Here is a 5,608-nt window from a genome sequence, read left to right on the forward strand (position 1 = left end):
TTTTTTTTGCAGAACCAGGAATTGAACTTAGGCCCTTGTGCTTGCCAGGGAAGCGCTTATTCTACTGAGCCATCTCCCCGGCCCCAACCTTGTCTGACTGCTGCGGTCCCTGAGCCAGCGCTGCCCTCGCAATGGGAGAGGCTCCCGGAGCACACCTGTGCATCGGTCGTTGGCGTGGCCCCAGCAGCCACACACACTGCTGGCGGGACTGAAAATCCAGCCACCCTTGACGGCAGTTTGGTAGTATGGATGAAGATTCCAGAAATATAATTCTGTTCCTGGAGATTTACCCTGAGATCATAGCTCAGAATGGAGAAAATTGTTTACTAAAATAATTGTAGCATTAATCTGCAAAATAAGACATAATTTAAATATCCGATGTCAGGGAAATCATATTTAAATTAGGGCATATAACATTACACAGGCATTAAAAATTTAAGTGAAAACTTTAAATGGAATCCAGTGTTCAAAAGTTATTTATTTTATGGTTAAAAATTATGCAAATTATATTCATAGGAAGAGCACTATAAAGAAAGATACTAAAATATTAAAAGTTAGTCTTTGCTATTGTAAAAAATATATTTTTCCTTTAATTTTCTATCATGAGCATAAATTTTTAAAAAGTAAGGACACGTCAGTACATTTAGTATTTAACTTATGTGTATAATATGTCCATGGTGAATGTATCTGTGTGTGTGAAAAGTAGGACCATTTTTGGAACCACTGGTGACTGTGTAAGTGCTGGCTTAGCCTTCCACAGGGAGTCACTGGAGCTGGAGCCAGGGCTCACTAAGATCATCACGAAGTCCTGTTGGAAGTATTTCAAGTTACTGTAGATTCATTTTAATTGGTGCAACTTTTACGTAAGCAGTACTATTCAATTTTTTTCAGATAAATTAAGCAAACCTCTGCAAAGCCCATTTATACTGCTTCTTTGTTTGGAAAATATACCCTTAAGAAAAAGCTCCCGGCTCATTTTCAGATGAATCAGCCTGGCCCACAGTGGATAATTATGTTTTTTTATTTTTATTTTTTTATTTTTTATTTATTTATTTTTTTTAGTGGAACCAGGGATTGAATTCAGGCCCTTGCGCTTGCCAGGGAAACACTTATTCTACTGAGCCATCTCCCTGGCCCCCACAGTGGATAATTAAATGTCACTTACATTTTGTTTGTGTGCATGTATTTTGCTAGAGCTTGCTACCTGGGCACCTGCACTCTGAGTCTCAGCCCCCTCCTTCATGCTGTTGATCATCTTTGGCACTCTGTGCTGAAGAGTGACCTCATGCTGATCTGGAAGCTGGGGCTTGTTGCTCATGCAGTGAACGGATTTCAACCCAGAGCCCTGCAGTTGCGGGGGCCTGAATTCCCCAAAGTGCCCCTCTGCTCAGGGATTGCTGCGCGGGGTGGTGCTCTTGGGAAGTGGCAGAGTCTTCAGGAGCTGGAGTGCCCCAGGACGTCTTCAGGTAGCTGGCCCCAGGCGTGAATGGGACTGTGGAACCCAGGTGTCTCCTCACGTTCTTGTGCTTCCTGGCTGTGAGCTGAGTGGCTTTGCTGCCTAGTCATGCCTCCTTGCCACAAACCCCAAAGCAACAGGGCCTGTGGATTGTGGACTGGAGACTGAAAACTCGGAGGCTGAGTCACCTTTCTCTTTCTACGGTGATCACCTCTGCTGCCTTGCTCTGGGGATAGAAAGCTGACTAACATAGATCTAGAATGGGGCTGTACTGTGGGGGTTATCAGTGGTTTAAATGAATGGGAAGGGGGTGTTGAACATATGTGCCACAACATGGTTCGCCTAGAGTATTGAAGGGGTAAGGGTTCAGTGTTACTTACTAGGCCCATCCAACTTATCAAGTGCTGTCCAGCTGCTAGAGAAGCAAAGGGGACTAAGAGATGGTCTGAATAGATTTTTAGGCTGAAGAGACAGAGAAAAAAGAAAAAATAAAGGTAAAAACTGAGAATATATTTTGTATTTTGAACAAAAGCATGGGGGTAGAAACTAAAAATGCATGTGCAGGAAGCTTTTTCTCTATGGCAAAAATGGTAGGAAAGAAGGCTGCAGGAGAGGGCCATGCTGAGACCGCAGAGGACTCTTTGGCTGAACTTGCTGTTGTAGGTTCCAGAAGGTCACAGTGATGTGAGGTGCTAGAGTCACCAGGACCCCAGAGGTAATGGGAGGATGGATTTGGTCTCGCAGGTGGGACCCCATGGGGCAGGCAGCTCTGGCCAACGTCATGCTGCTTGTAGGGAAGTTTGCTTTTCAGAGTTATGCATGTTAAACTTTTGGGCAGGCTTCTTGCAACCGAAAGAATGCATGGATTTGTGGTATGGTCACATTTATAACATAGTTAAGAAGTTTCAAAAGAAGCCATATTTTTCTTAGAAGACATTGCAAAAGTGAGCAATCCTTTTTATGTTGGTACAAAGTTTGGATAGGGTAGGTTTTTGTGAGTGTGTCTGTTTGCTTAAATTCTTCCTTCCTTTTCTTTCCCTTCTTTCCTACCTTCCTTCAGAAATATTGTGTCTCTTCTCTTCCCTCCTTTTCTTCTCTCTTTCAGAAATACTCATTTTAACCAATAGGAGTCTACCAGAATTTTTACTGAGATGGAGAAGATAACTCACGACTTCGGCTTTTGTCTTCTGAAATTGAAATTCCTTCTGCACCATAACGCTTACATCAGGATTCCAGGTGTGCTCCTTGCTCAGGAGCCAAGCTGAGGGACGAGGACCTGAGCAGAGACGCTGTCCTCCGGGCGAGTCGCTTCTGTGTCTCTCTGCTGTATGAATCATTGATATTTCGTGGACGCCTCTGTGAGCTTCCTCTCCTGAAGCTGTGGACATGGGGCTTCACGTTTCTTCTGCTTTTTATTATCTATATTTTCTAGTCCTGTTCAGTCATGGCTCTTCAGAAACAATATTTCTCTGTGCTCACTCCAAATGGAATTTAAAACTGATTAGTAAAACAGCTTGTAGTTGCTTTTAACCTTTCTTTCTTGTTTACTGCTAAGCGGCAGAAGTAGAACATCATGAAAGGATTAGGTAAAGTTCTATAAAGCTTTATTATTTTCATTTTCTAGCATTTGATTTATTGGATTTGCTTCTTTCCTTTTGAAATAAAAGACAAGTTGGAAAAATTCAAAGTGCTATAATATACATTTGGTTTACAAATAATATCTGTGTGTTAGATATTGTGGCAGGCTCTGGGGACAAGATAACCAAGACAAAGGTCTCGTGGAAAGGCTTTGCAACCTGCTTCAGGAGAAGAGGAGCCTACATAAATAGCTGCGGTGAGACAGGTGGGACAGGGTGCCAGGAGGGGTACAGTGGTAGCGCACAGGAATGTGGCAGTGTGCGGTACTTGGGAACTGTTAGTATCGGTGATTTAATAGGCTTGTACAGAAGATAGGTCAGATTGAATATGCTTGGGAGCCCTGATTAGAACAAATTAAACAGGCAGTACAGCGCTGTGGCTAAGTGTGTCTGGGTTCAAGTTCTGTATTCTAGTGAAATTCATCAGAACCCTGGGAGTTCCTCCTCTGGGTACAAATCCACTCTGTGGCTAGCAGAGAAGATTGAAGGAGGTGAGCCGAGCATTTAGAGCAGCCTGGCAGACCCAAGACTCAGAAATGCGTGTTCCTCCTTCCCTTTTCTCCTTCCTTCCCTCCCTCCCTCCCTCCCTTCCTTCCTTCCTTCCTTCCTTCCTTCCTTCCTTCCTTCCTTCCTTCCTTCCTTCCTTCTTCCTTCCTTTCTTCCTCCCTCCCTTTTCTTCCTTTAGTTTTTTATTTTACTATCACAAAAGTTTATTTAACAAAAATTTAATATGAAAATATGTATGACCGAATCTTCCATCAGCGAAAGCAGTGCTTGGAGGAAGGGCATGAATTTTTCTGCTCAACAGTCATTACTTAAACTCGTCCCAAGGCTTCCACCACAAGGACACTGTCTCCTCTATCACCACCATCCCAGTACTGCTCTGTTGCCCACTAGTTGCCATCTTCCACACATTGATCTATCATAAGATTCATGAAGGGATCAAATCCTCACAATATTCCTTGGACATGTCTGCCACCATTCAATTTCCATGATAACTTTTTTTTTTTGTACTTTGTAGGGAAGGGTCTACAGGGTATTCAGGGTCTCGCTACTAGATCAGACTCATAGTGATCCACCTGTTTACAGCCTCCCAAGTGTTGGGATTATAGGCATGTGCCACCACACCCAGTCTCAGTGTGCCCCAAAGTCAGGGCCAGCATGGTGGGCCTGGGGATCAAACCCGCAGCACTGCACCTGCTTGAAGGTGCTTTAATCTGCTGGGCTATTTGGCCAGCCCTCATGATAACTTCTTGTCCATATTGTTTTCAGCTTGTGAGGGTGAGCTTTGCTCATCTTGTCTAGTCAGCAGGCTCAGGGATCCTTTGAAAGGTATCTACAGCCTCCATCGCACTCCTGCGGTCCTCCTTTAGTTTTTGAAACAGGGTCTCAGTACGTATCCCAGGCTAGCCCTGAATTTGAGATCCTCTTGGCTGAGGCTGTGGAGTGCTGGGATTATAAGCCTGACAGTGAGTGGTTTTTGAATGCAAGACTTCTTGGAAACTAAAGCCCAACTATGAGTTCTGAATGAGAGAGACAGAGAGGCCGAAAAAATGAGAAAGTCATGGAACTTCTCCAAAATCATTTTGACCACATATTTGTTTTTTACAGTATCTCAAAGGCCCAGAGTTTGAAAACCATGTTGGAAACCCTAGAGAGGTCAGAGAAAAGTAAAGCTACAATTACATTATTAGCCTTATAAATTGAGAGTGATTTGATCAAATAAAAAAAGATGTACGAAGCAAACACTGGAGAAGATCATTTGTTCTGGCAGGGGTGGGCGGATGACTTGCTGACGGATAAGGAAACAGTCAAAATATTGTCTGAAAACAATATGGACAAGAAGTTATCATGGGGCGCTGGGGAGATAGCTCAGTAGAATAAGTGCTTGCCTGGCAAGTGCAAGAGCCTGAGTTCAATCCTTGGTTCCTCAAAAAAAAAAAAAAAAAAAAAAAAAAAGAAGTTATCATGAGGGCTGGCCAAATAGTCCAACAGATTAAAGCACCTTCAAGCAGGTGCAGGGTTGCGGGTTTGATCCCCAGGCCTGCCATGCTGCCCCTGCCCTTGGGGCACACTGAGACTGGGCATGGTGGCACATACCTATAATCCCAGCACTTTGGAGGCTGTATGTTCTTTTTTTTCCCAACGTGCAAGGGACCTCGTTACCCTCATCATGAGGCCATCGTGTGTTTCCATTCAGAAGGCTCCTCACTCACACTGTCTCTTGGCTGTGGGGCTTGTGCACGGGCTGTAGGCACATCTTTTGAGTTCAGTTAAGGTAGGAGTTGAGTTGGGAAAACACTGAGTTTGAGGTTCAGAGGATGTGTTTGAGTGGTTCATGGTGTCTTTGATGGTTCAAGTTTCGGTCATGTCCAGTGTCATTCTTGGTGTCCAGGAATACTGCCATAGCTTGTGGTGACAGCTGTGGTCCTGTGGCAAGAGGACACTGCAGGGCACTGGCCAATGTTGTCACCAATTGAGAATATATAAGATTAGTCCCTGAACAAGAAATGCT

At 44.0% G+C, this 5,608-nt stretch overlaps 1 long non-coding RNA gene across 1 annotated transcript in view; it reads left to right on the plus strand.

Annotated features, from left to right (window-relative positions):
* LOC111813923 overlaps positions 1 to 2,897 on the plus strand; it is an 18,133-nt gene extending 15,236 nt beyond the window's left edge. The window contains exon 3 of the long non-coding RNA XR_002819044.1: positions 2,562 to 2,897. This is a non-coding gene — a long non-coding RNA (uncharacterized LOC111813923). The remainder of the gene's footprint in view (positions 1 to 2,561) is intronic.
* The last annotated feature ends 2,711 nt before the right edge of the window (positions 2,898 to 5,608 follow it).

Source organism: Octodon degus, unplaced genomic scaffold (assembly GCF_000260255.1).
Source record: "Octodon degus isolate 3935 unplaced genomic scaffold, OctDeg1.0 scaffold00240, whole genome shotgun sequence".
NCBI lineage: Eukaryota > Metazoa > Chordata > Mammalia > Rodentia > Octodontidae > Octodon > Octodon degus.